Below are 13,470 nucleotides of genomic sequence, written 5' to 3'. Positions count from 1 at the left end.
AAGTGAGCCTGTTGAGGCAATTGACATTGAGGAGATGGACCTGGTCTTTCGTGATGAAGCCAACACAGAGGAGGTGGAGGCTGTGACCCCAAAGACAAAGAAAAGAAAGACTTCCAAGAAGAAGTCACCTTCAAAGATGGCTGATGCAGAGCCTTCTACCTTGGCAAAAAGAACCAGGTCTGCAAGAAAGTCTCGGAAAGTGCAAATAGTGGAGGAAGAGGAAAGTGAAGAAGAAGAGGAATCTGATGAAGAGCAGGACAGGTTGGTCAAGTTTGGGAAAAGAACCATATTAAAGGGTAGACTCCTCAGGGACTTGGATGAGGAAGGCATGGTGATGCTTCTGGAAAAACTACAAATGTAGGGTTGGAAGGACATGGTCCTTTAGATGGATAAAAAGCTTGTTAGAACTGAGATTATGGAGTTTATGGCAAATTGTGAGGTCAAAAATGGCCGAGTCACTAGTGTGGTGAAGGGGTGATTGGGAGCTTTGATGCCAAGAAATTGGGAGAGATTCTAGGAGTACCAACTGAAGGGTACAATGATTACAAAAAGTTAAAATGGCCACGCCTAGAAAACCTCCCCACCTCACTTGCCATTACAAGGAAGTTTGCTGACAATGAGGAAGAGCTTCAGCCCAAGGCTGTTTACAAAAGTGAGATGAGGCCTGCCCACAAAGTGCTATTTGAATTTGTTAACAAGGTCGTGTTGCCCAGGCAGGAAAGAAGGCACATGCCATACCCTATGGTTTTATTCTCACGACTGTACTTGCTCACTTCAAGGTACTCTTGAATAAATGGGATGTTAGTACGAACAAAAATCACTTTGGGGCCAACACCTTGACTGCATGTGACTATAAATTCTACACTGCCCCAAAGAACCTGGTTCATCCAAGAGGTGCCTGTGAACAACAAAATGAGAGCCTTGGTGCAAGAGAGTGAAGTTAAGGATGCTGAGATTGAGAGGCTGGCTGAAGTAGGAACTTAGAGGGTTGCTCTCAAGGTTGAGCTTGCAAAGGAGAAGAATGAAGCCATTCTTCATGATATGTTAAAGCTACTTCAGGCTAGAAACCAAGAACCTGGTCCTTCCCAGCCTCGAAACCTTCCTAGCCTAGTTAGACAAACTAGTGACCCGGATTGGATCTTTTTGTTGTTCTTTTTGCTCATGATCCAGTATCTTATTTTGCTTTATGCTTTATAGATGACTAATATCAATGATAATCAACTGTTTTTATGCTCTAACTATTTGTTGATGCTTCTTAGATAACTAATATCATTAGATTGATATATGATGCTTGACTCCATGATTGCATTTGAAGTAGCCTCAGTGGCCATGAGTGATATCTATTAAATTCTGGTTATCTAACATAATTATGCAACTTTTCAATGATGCCAGAGGGGGAAATATAGGTTGTTCTTTTTTACTTTGAACTGTGATATTTATAACCTAATGAACCTGGTCCTTGATGATTTGTGATTTTAAAATGGAAAGTGTTCTAATATTGTGTTGTTGTTGAGCTGAGTTGAAACAGAGCTTATACTTATGAAAAGTATAGAGTTTGTCATCATCAAAAAGAGGGAATTTGTTGTCCTAAGTGAAGTTTGTTTTGATGATTGACAAAGGAAATCAAATATGAACCAGGTCCATACACAGTGTACACGGACACGTGCAAATCTGAGCACAAGGCATGCATGTGAAGGAGATAAGCTTAAGTAGTTATATCTGATATCTCCTGAACGAAAAGGTTGCATAAGTGATAAGGAGAAAGATTCCTTACTCGAAGAGAACTCTATCCTAGATAAGGGAGGATTTATAAGTTGAAGATAACTAGAACTTTTCCACCAAGGAAGAGTAAAGCATTAGACTTCTAGTTATTTCCTATTCTACTAACTCTATATATTTCGGGATGTTCTCATTTTATAGGTACGCACAAACACTGAAGTTAAACATGAGTTGAGAGCAAAATAGCAAGGCATTTTGCAAGCAATTCCTGTGTTATTCAAGTATGCGAACCTGAAGTTACATGAACCAGATAGAAGAACCAGTTCCAAGTGTCTGTCTTTTTATTCTGGTTTCATTGTAGTAGGACTTTTGAGTTGTACCTTTTAGCTTTATCTAGAAGCAATTGTACTAGGTACTTTGAGTGAGTATTTAAGTTAGAGTTAAATTAAAGTTGTCGCAACAGCTAGAGGCTGGTTGCTACAAAGGGTTAGAGGTAATCCGTAGGTTTACAAAGAGTTTTGTAAATGTTATTTTTGGCTCAGTGAGTTAATGAAGTGTTGGGAAAAATCTTACTGGGTAGTAGGTTGTGTTTTTTTCATCTTTTGAGCCAGATGTTTTCCACGTAAAAATACTTGTGTTCTTTACTTTATGCATTTATTATTCCACAACAGTAGTATAAGGAACACATAGAAGAACCATGTCCTTCTATAATCTGTGCACGCGAAAAATTGGACACCACATAGATCATTCCCTCTTTTTGTGTGGTATTGAAGTATAAAACATCAATTACGTCTACTTCCTCCAATCCAAGATGGTTCACTCCTTGACGAGCCTGGATCTTAGCCTGCTCATCAAGTGACATAGAGTTCCATTCAGATTTCCAAGCGCAAACAGTTGCTGGACCATAGGTTGAAACCGAGCTCCTTCATCTTAAGTAACACTTGAGAGGAGGTGGTGCAGCAGCTGTCCAACGTTTACCGTCCTTGGACACTTTGTGGTGCATTTATTATGTCATGGGCTGCTTTCCAGACACGCACCATGAGCCCTTGGCCACGCCCCATGGCGGCCTAGTAAGCCTCACAATGCCTAACGCCATGGTCGGCCCCGTGGTCTTGGCTGCGCCAAGTGACAAGCGCGCATGCGCCTCTGTCGCCCCACCGATACCTCTCGCCAGCGCCCAAGGGCTGGCCAATGACAACAGCGCCGCGCGCCCTGACAATGCCACGCGCGCAGATCCTGATGCCTCGCCAGCGCCCAGCTGCAGGCCCATTCCAGCAGTGCCTCGCGCACAGACCCTGATGCCAAGCACCAGCGCCCAGCCTCAGTCTAGCACATCAAGTGTCGCGCGTGCCCACAGCAACGCGCGCGCAGACCCTGACCCGCAAGACAAAGTTGCTGCCATTGGACTTAGTTCTACCTTGTAATAATCTAAGTCCTTTTCATTGTAATTATAGGCTAGTTTACATCATTTCCATTTTAGTGTGCTTCTACAGCTCTATTAGCACTAGTCATGTAATGTTGGTTTATTTTTTTTAAGCATTATTAAGGGGGACCAAACAATCAAACATTTCAAGCAAGCATTTTTCTGGTGTCTCTCCCCCTCTACACCGCATCTTTGTAATCAGCATTTTCAGTCATCAATAAAATCATCATCATCATTCAAAACCCAATTCTCTCTCAGCTTCCGCAATTGCTCATGACATTGGTTTTCCCGCACGACACTGACAATCTAGTCTGGCGTGCGGAGGGGACCTCATTGGCGGACAACAACCGCACTGACATCGGTTGCTTAGCCTTACGTTGCCCTTCCAAAGAACATCAGGAAGGCATTGCGTAACAGTTGGTATCAAAGCCTAGGCTCGACATCGGACGAGGGAACACATTTGCCATCATCACCATTTCTGACCATGGTGAATCATGGGGAGCATCTAGTATCCCTAGAAGAGACGGTTGACCGATTACGACCTATCATGGATACGGTGCCTGATCAAAACCACAACCTAGTGCAAAGGTTGGACGACCTGGACCGCCGAATGCGGCAGGCGGAAAATGACATTGCAAACATCAGTCGTGACTCTGACGAGGATCGACAAACGGCAGCCATCGAAACTGCCAATATTCATGGCAAATTTGAGGACCTCCAACAGGAGCGTGCCGACGATTTAGCCCATCAGCAACAAGAAGCAGACAGACTAACTGCCATACAGCAAACCATAGACGACTTGACATACAAGCTCAATGTTGTCAATGCTGCCTTATAGAGCCTACTTCGAGAAGGCGACAACCACATCAGGGGTGCAGCAAACCTCACCCCCATTCCACAAAAGCTTAAGATACGGAGCCAAAACCTTACGACAGATCCTGGGATGCTAAAGAAGTGGAAAACTTCATCTTCGACATCGAACAATACTTCGATGCCGTGGGCCATTTGGAGGAATCCAAAAAGGTAGCGACTGCTGCCATGTATCTTCAGGGCGATGCCAAACTTTGGTGGTGGGTCAAATACGAAGCCATCAAGGCCGGTGAAGATACTCTTCAGACATGGGACGAATTGAAGGTAGCCATACGCCTGCAGTTCTTCCCCGAAAATGTGGAATACAATGCAAGGAGAAAGCTACGGGACCTTCGCCACACCAAATCAGTGCGGGAGTACGTGCGCGAATTCTCCGCACTCATGCTAAACATACGCGACATGGGGGACAAATACAAACTCTTCGCATTCATAGAAGGTTTGAAACCTCATGCCCGTATGGAACTATAGAGACAACGGGTAGACACCCTGCCCAAGGCCATTCAATCTGCAGAATGCCTTAGCGATTATCATTTGGGAACTCAGAACGACAGGCCCCAGCCGTCTGTCCGAGGGGGATTCAACGGGCACCATCCCAGCAATGGTGGCCCAAGCAAAAGTGGGGGAGATCGGAGTGCATCCAAAACTAAGACTCTTCCCTCCAACAGCAACAGTGCTGCATCCATTAACAACAATCAGGGGAGAAAGCCTCCCTCAGAATGCCATCATTGCGGCGGGGCACATTGGAACAATGAATGCCCAAACATAAAGGTCAATGCTCATCAGATTGTCGAGAATGAGGCAGGCGCATCAGACACATCAGAAGACGACCAGGTAGACACCTTCAATGCAATTGTTGGCTCTATCCCGCATGCTTTAGCGGGGACCAGTGCATGTCCTCCTAAGAAAACATTAGTCCCAATCACCAAGAAAGGGAAGGAAAAGATGGACGAGAGGCCTCCTAAACAAGCGAGGAACCTAATGTTCGTCGAATTGAAAGTGAACGGCAAACCCCTTCACGCCTTGATAGACACGGGTGCCACCCACAACTACTTGTCCTCAACGCAAGTAGAGCGCCTAGGTCTTGTTGTGCAAAAGAGCAAAGGCCGCGTCAAGGCTATCAACTCACCACCTCAGACATTGGGTGGAACAGCTACAAATGTCCCAGTGAAACTTGGCCCATACAAAGGAAGCATCGACCTGCGCATCGCAATCATAGATGACTTCGACACCATAGTGGGTTTGGAGTTCATGAGGCAAACCAACACCATACCGGTACCATATGTCAACATGCTCCTGATGATGGGAGAAAACAGGGCCAAGCCCTGCACCATACCATGTTTTCCCATAAAGATGGCCGCTGAAAACATCTCGGCCATGCAGTTGGAGAAGGTAGTCGACAGACATGAACCCCTGGTTCCGGCTACCCTTCGCAGCAACAATCAGCCATCATGTCATCGGCCTCAAAAGACTGGTGACGCTCCTCATCGTGTGAAGACTTGTCAGCCATGCCACAAGGACAAGTCGGATCACTCATCACAGACGGGACCCTCACAACCATTACATGTCCCTCATAGACCATGGGAAAGTGTTTCCCTCAGATTCATCACGGGATTGCCCCAAGTCGGTAATCTTGCATCCATCATGGTTGTCATAGATCAATTTTCAAACTATGCAACCTTCATAGCAGCCCCGCAAAATGCATCAGCAGAAGATACAACTCGACTCTTCTTCTCGCACATTGTCAAACATTGGAGCCTGCCCAAAGACATTGTTAGTAGGCGCGACTCACGCTTCACTAGCAACTTTTGGACCCATCTCTTCAGGTGCTTTGGGTCAACATTGAGTCACAACTCAGACATCCATCCACCATCGGATGGCCAGACAGACCGGTTCGATAACATGCTGGAGGAATATCTCTGCAACTTTGCAACCGGATCACAGAAGCATTGGGTAAAGCTCCTGGATGCTGCTCAACTGTGTTTCAATTCTCAAGAGAGCCATCATACAAACAAAAGCCCTTTTGAAATTGTTACCGGACAGCAACCGCTACTCCCGCAAATGGTGAATGCATCAACCATGCCGAAATCTCCTCGAGCTGCCAACTTCTCGAGCGAATGGGAGCGCAACATGGGGATAGTGCGGAGCTATCTCGTCAAAGCCCAAGAGCGGGCAAAAAGGTTCACCGAACAAAAGCTTTGCTTTGCCCAACATCAACCAGGGGACAAAGTAATGCTATGCATCCCAAAACGGTACTTGTTTGCAAAAAGGACCCATGACCCTCGCCTACAACAAAAATACATCGGGCCCCTGCCCATTGAAAAACGTATTAGGAAGTCCACATACCAGGTGAAAACTCCATCCTGGTGGAAGATCCATCCAGTCTTCCATGTCAGCCGCATGAAATCATTGCGTCGCTATAACATCAAGCTCACAGGACAGAGGGGCGCAGACCTCCCATCCAACAACCATCAGAAACATCATCATCATCATCATCATCATAAGGCTCCGAGGACGGCGCCAACTCAGGTGGGGGAGAATGTCATGGGCTGCTTTCCAAACACGCACCATGACCCCTTGGCCGCGCCCCATGGCGGCCTAGCAAGCCTCACAATGCCTAGCGCCATGGTCGGCCCCGTGGTCTTGGCTGCGCCAAGTGACAAGCGTGCATGCGCCTCTGTCGCCCCACCGATGCCTCTCGCCAGCGCCCAAGGGCTGGCCAATGACAACAGCGTCGCGCGCCCTGACAATGCCGCGCGCGCAGATCCTGATACCTCGCTAGCGCCCAGCTGCAGGCCCATTCCAGCAGCGCCTTACGCACAGACCTTGATGCCAAGCACCAGCGCCCAGCCCCAGGCCAGCACATCAAGTGTCGCGCGCGCCCACAGCAACGCACGCGCAGACCCTAACCCGCAAGACAAAGTTGCTGCCATCAGACTTAGTTCTACCTTGTAATAATCTAAGTCCTTTTCATTGTAATTATAGGCTAGTTTACATCATTTCCATTTCAGTGTGCTTCTACAGCTCTATTAGGACTAGTCATGTAATGTTGATTTATTTTTTTTAAGCATTATTAAGGGGGACCAAACAATCAAATATTTCAAGCAAGCATTTTTCTGGTGTCTCTCCCCCTCGACACCGCATCTTTGTAATCAGTATTTTCAGTCATCAATAAAATCATCATCATCATTCAAAACCCAATTCTCTCTCAGCTTCCGCAATTGCTCATGACATTGGATTTCCCGCACGGCACTGACAATCTAGTCTAGCGTGCGGAGGGGACCTCATTGGCGGACAACAACCGCACTGACATCGGTTGCTTAGCCTTACGTTGCCCTTCCAAAGAACACCAGGAAGGCGTTGCGTCACAATTATCATGCTCAAAATCGTAGGTGCACCAGCCATGTGACTCACTTGGCGCTGAACTATGCAGTCGAAAATCCCTTTTGCAGTAACATTTCTCAGGCAAATGTTTGTGCCACCCTATGCTTCCAAAGCCCAAGTAAGACACCATCCATTGCAATGAAACATGGGAAGAGTCCACAAATAGACAGGCATTGAAGCCATTTCAGCAAGAAGAGCTGCAGCCAGAGAATTAAGATATGCCCCTCCCTCTGTGACTATAGATGACCCCTTTTGGACTCGATGTTGTCCCCGAGGTATAATTGAGAGCAATCGCATCCCCTTCATTATTTGGCCATACTATCTGAAAATTAGGTTCTCCAGTAGCTAAAAAGCACTCATACTCCAGATTTTTGGAGCCAAGCTCCTATTATTATTATAATGGATAATTGACTCTCACTATCAGATATCAAGATTAAACATGGCAACTTGGCACTTGCCTTTGACAGAATTTTTAATGCACCCCTAGCAACATCCAGCAACTGGTAATCTACAAATATGATGTTGGCCTCTGAATGTTTAAGCAGCACAGAAACCATTGCTGAATCATGACGAGTATTAAGTGAACAAAGAACTGTCCCGGCCATTGGAACTCCAAAGTGTAGCTCGTACATTGCAGGAATATTAATTCGGAGCCAAGGAAGCAACCTTCAAAGAAAATTTAGAAAAACTAAGAGCTGTATTACCAATACAAAAGATGGTGATCTGAACAAGAACTCATTTCCTTCTTGGTAGCAATATAAGAAAAGGTAAGTAATGTTAAGCATCTACATAATACAAAACATGATTAACTAAGTGGTAGCGGAGGCAAATGGTTAACTGCTTCCAAGATATGTTATACTTTCAACGACACCTGTGTTTACATGAACTCGTCACTGACACCTAAATCATCACATCATCTTTTATTCTTTTGAACAAGCCTTTTAAATAAAAATTTGTTGTCTATTATCTGAGTAACTGACCGGATCATTAATAAAAGGAAAGTGTAGGCACGTACTTGATGTGGATGTGTGTAAGTATCCGGAAATTGGTATATATAATCTTTTATCAGCGTAATTTGTAGTGTATTTTGAAGAATTGGCACGAAGTAACCATACCCATGTCACACCCCTTTGGAACAGTAGAATAAGACTAGGTTAAGTCTGCGAAGATTACTGTGGTTTTACATTGTTGCTTGAGAGATATCAACAGTAGAAGGTAAAGCAACGCATCTAAGGCGGAGGGTGTCCTGTTATTGGAAAAGGTTTAGCATATACTAGTAGGTATTTTTCTTGACAATAACAACCAAGGAAGAAAAATCGATGTAAGCTATATTTCAAGCAAATGATTTACTGTAGTAAAAAGGAATTTAGGCCTATAGATTCTTTTCTTGTTGTCCTAACAGCTATTCTGGTTTGTTTAATCTGGTGGCTTCCCTCTATATCATATGCTAATGGCAATGATTCTCAATAATTTGATTCTTCATGTCAAAAACAAACTTACATTACCTAAATACAATAGAAAGGTTAAAAAAACATGTCGATGATTCAGCCTGCACCAGAAATTGACAAAAATAATGTAGTAGTATACTTAAATGCCTGTATGCAGTCAGAAAAGATCTCTATTATGCTAATCTCTAGACGAACTTATCTTCTGCCAAAGTCAACAATACACAACTTGATCTGACATGAGTCTTCTTTCTCTGATAAACAGAACTCACACCACGCTACTAAGATCATAGAGCAAAAAGGCAGAGATACAAGATAATGATTCATATTATTTTTTTTAACTGTTATGTTTGGGTAAGCTTGCACGCACTTCAATTAATTTCACAGGCTACGTGCTACCTTCCACAAGTACAGGTACCAGGTGATCATTCTGTTCACCAAGACAAGACTTGGACAAATGGATGGTTACAATTAAGCTACACTTACACTGATAGAATTACAATATTAAAAGGCGCAGTGAAAAGGACATACGACATCGCCACGAGAAATGCCGAGGAGGCCAGGGTAAGAGCAGAAGCAAGTTGGAGACACCTATCACGGGTCTCTCTCCAAGTAAACTTTACATTTCCATGAACAAATGAGAACCTGTCCCTGTATACCGTTGCTGATCTCTCCAAGAAGCTTATTGGACTCAATGGCACGTAGTTTACTGAGCGTTTCACACGGCCCTTGATTTTGCATATTATTACAACCAAACGCACACGCAAGTATACGTGGTTCACTACTAAAAAATGGCATATTTCCGACGGCCAAAACGGTTCGAATTCGGTCAGAAATCACGTATTTCCGACTACTTTCTGACCGAAATTGGTCGGTCGGAAAAATGTTGGTCGGAAAACAATTTCCGACCGAATCTGTCGGTGATTTCTGACTAAAGTGGTCGCAAATTTCAAAAAGGTCAGACAACTAAATAATTCACGTTTCCGACTGAATCGGTCGTAATAATACAAGTAAAATTAATAATTAAAAATTAAATTTTATTTAATTTCTGACGGAATCTGTCGAAAACTGTTGAATATTAAATTTTTTTTGTTGAATTTCTAACCAAATCAGTCGGAAATTAATAATTAAAAATTAAATTTTATTTAATTTCCAACGGAATCCGTCGAAAATTTCTGAATATTAGTTTTTTTTACATTTCCGACCGAATCAGTCGAAAATATGAGAATTTATTGTTAAATCTGGGGAGCTGTCCGACCGTTTCCGTCGGAATTCAGTCGGAATTTTGTATAAAACTGGGCAGAATTCTGCCCAATTTCGAGCTACACCACCTGTCAAACTATCACAAACAAAAAATACCAACCAACAATACATTAACAACAATCTAAACCAATGATACATTAATACAATAATACGGACCAATAATATATATTAATACAATCTAAATTAACAATACATTAACAAATTCTAAACCAACAATGCCAATCGTTAACACAACTTAAACCAACAATACCAACCTTTAAACCTAACAATTTTGGGCATAAAAACATCCAAATAGTAGCCCACATTCAAGTTTAAAAGCAATACATAAAGTTGTCTCTCACAATCAAGTTTACCAATCAACCAAAACATCACAACTAAACTACTACACATCAGATTCAGTTTGTTTATCCTCATCATCAGATAAATCATGTCCATGTTTACGCATGAATTTCTGCATCTTAACAAATGTTTCGTATTGGGAGTTCAATTGTTACTTCAATTCATGAATTTCGTTTCTCATATCTTCCATCTATTATTGATTTTGAGGAGAAGAAGAATTGGCTAAGAGTGAGCTTGGATGACCTGTAGGTCGATGTACTCCTAGTCCATAGACTCTGTCTTTGTTTGCTCCACCCGCTACCTCTGTCCACAATGAAGCCATATCACCAGGTGTTGATTAAGTTGAATGAGGCTGAGTTTGTTGCCGTTCTTCCAACCTTTATGATAATCTTCCTGAAATGAAAAACATAATTATTATGTAAACAAACTAATATTAATAAACCATAAATGATCATGAAGTTAGAATTTTACATATGTGTCTAACGCACGCGTCTCCATCCAGTGTTCTCTTGTACCATCCTTCTTCTTTTTCTTATGCAACTCCTCGAAGACCTCAGCGTGACTCATATCTCGCCCTCTTTCCTTTTCCTTCATAAGAAAAAGTATGAGTTAGACTTCACAAACGTAAAATTCTATATGTAAAACAAAGAATTTTTTTATAAATAATTACCATTCTTAGTTTATGGGCCTCAAAAGTAATCGAATCTCCTGTGTGCAACGAGTCACCTTTTTTAGAGGCATGGTTTGCCTTTGCTTGTTCACTCTTTGCCTTCCATTCTGGGGTATTTCATTTCTCAAGAAGTTTATCCCAAACATCTTCTCTTAACCAGTCCAACATTTTACTGTCACGACCTGGATTTTTTACCCTCGGGAGTCGTGATGACGCCTACTAATGTGAGCTAGACAAGCCAATTATTTGAATAATTTACCTTTTTACCCATTTTATATTCTTTAATAATTATGAAGTAATAATATTTAAACAGCGAAATTTAATATAAGCGGAAAAAAAATAATAAGCTAACTGAACATGAATCCAATACAACTATTTGAACCTCGACCACCCAAAACTGGTGTCAGAGTACCACAAACAATCTAAGAATACTACATACAAAGTCTAAAAATAAATGATACACTGTTTCTAAATTAAGGAAATGAAACAGGGATAAAGGGGTAGATGGAGACGCCAGGGCCTACGGACGCCTACAGGTCTACCTTGGATCTCCGCATGGACTGAATGCAGCCACCCAACCTACGGTCCAAATGCTGTTGCTCTGGGATCTGCACATAGTACAGAGTGTAGTATCAGCACAAGCGACCCCATGTACTGGTAAATGCCTAGCCTAACCTCGGCGAAGTAGTGCCGAGGCTAGGATCAGACTACCAAATAAACCTTTGCAATTCAACTATATATAGCATAAAAAAAGAACAATAATAAGTAGTTAAGTATAGGAGGGGTAACATGCTACGGGGGAACTATCAATTTAGAATAAAGAGACAACAGGTAATTGAAAGAAACAACATATCTCAGATATCAACAAAGAATCAGAAATTAATAAGTGCACGACATCACCCTTCGTGCTTTTACTCTCGTCCTCACCATATAATCAATATAATCAGCACAGAATGGTACATCGTGCAGCACGACATCACCCTTCGTGTTTTACACTCTTTCCTCACAAATCATACACATCATCACCCTTCGTGCTTTACACTCTTTCCTCACAAATCATACACATCATCACCCTTCGTGCTTTAACACTCTCTTACCAAAATAATACACGACATCACCCTTCGTGCTTTACTCTCTTCCTCACCCAAACAACAATCACAAACAATAGAGCAAGGAAATAAACGAAATTACAATAAGAATTCTGGCAAGGGAACAATAATTCAACAACAAGTCCCGGAAAGGGACAACAGCAAAAGAACAACAATATCCCGACAAGGGAGACAATATAGTGATTCCTTTCTCTTTTCCACTTTTACTTCACAACTCACTTTACAACTTGAGCCAATGCTCTAGAAGGGTTCAATTTACCTCTTACACTTTCAAATTTCATTATACGACTTGAGCCAACGCTCCTCAATATTCAAATGCCACAATTACTTCCACAAACTTTGCCCAATAATAGAAATCATCACCAAAGCATGAACAATACACTGAAGTCATAATAATCACAATATAAGACTCACGGGCATGCTTGACGCCAACCTATAGATACTCGTCGCCATGCCTATATGTCGTACTCAACAAATACCACATAGCAAATAGGACTCGACTCCTAATCCCTCAAGCTAAGGTTAGACCAACCACTTACCTCGATGCCACGAACACAATTCACGTCTCAATTATCACTTTATCCCTTGATTCCACCACCAATTCGCTCGTATCTAGCCACAAGTTACTTAGTTACATCAATAAACGCTAAGTGAATCAACTCCAATGCATGAAAATAAATTTTTCCAAAGTTTTACCCAAAAGTCAAAAATCGCCCCAGGCCCACATGGTCAAAACCCGAGGTTCGAACCAAAAACCGATTACCCGTTCCCCCACGAACCCAAATGTATAATTGTTTAGAAATCGGACCTCAAATCGAGGTCCAAATTCCCATTTTTTGAAAAACCTAGGTTCTACCCAAAACACCCAATTTCCCCCATGAAAATCATTGATTTTGAGTTGAAATCATGTGAAAAGATGTTAATGATTGAAGAAAACGAGTTAAAATTGACTTACAATCGATTTGAGAGAAGAGTTGTCTTTGAAAAATCGCCCAAGAGTGTTTTGGTTTTGAAAGCGTGTGAAAAATGGGAGATTTTCGGCTAAGTTATAAAATTGCAGGTTGCAGATATGGGAATTGCGAATTTGCGAACCCAGACTCCTCTAAGTTCCCATTTGTGAAACCGATGTCGCATTTGCGACTGAAGTCTCTCATTTGCGACCAAAGGGAATTCCAGGCAGTTGTCGCACTTGCGACACAAGTATCGCATTTGCGACAGTCACTTCGCATTTGCGAAGAAGGCAGCCCAGGC

The 13,470-nt window shown here is 42.6% G+C and overlaps 1 pseudogene; it reads right to left on the bottom strand.

Annotated features, from left to right (window-relative positions):
* Positions 1 to 585: 585 nt before the first annotated feature.
* Positions 586 to 11,256, bottom strand: LOC142163556 (butanoate--CoA ligase AAE1-like; annotated as a pseudogene).
* Between the last annotated feature and the right edge of the window lie 2,214 nt (positions 11,257 to 13,470).

The sequence above is a fragment of the Nicotiana tabacum genome, chromosome 1 (genome assembly GCF_000715075.1).
Source record: "Nicotiana tabacum cultivar K326 chromosome 1, ASM71507v2, whole genome shotgun sequence".
Taxonomy (NCBI): domain Eukaryota; kingdom Viridiplantae; phylum Streptophyta; class Magnoliopsida; order Solanales; family Solanaceae; genus Nicotiana; species Nicotiana tabacum.
Note: the sequence above shows the minus strand (reverse complement) of the source record. Positions and strands in the feature narration are given on the sequence as shown.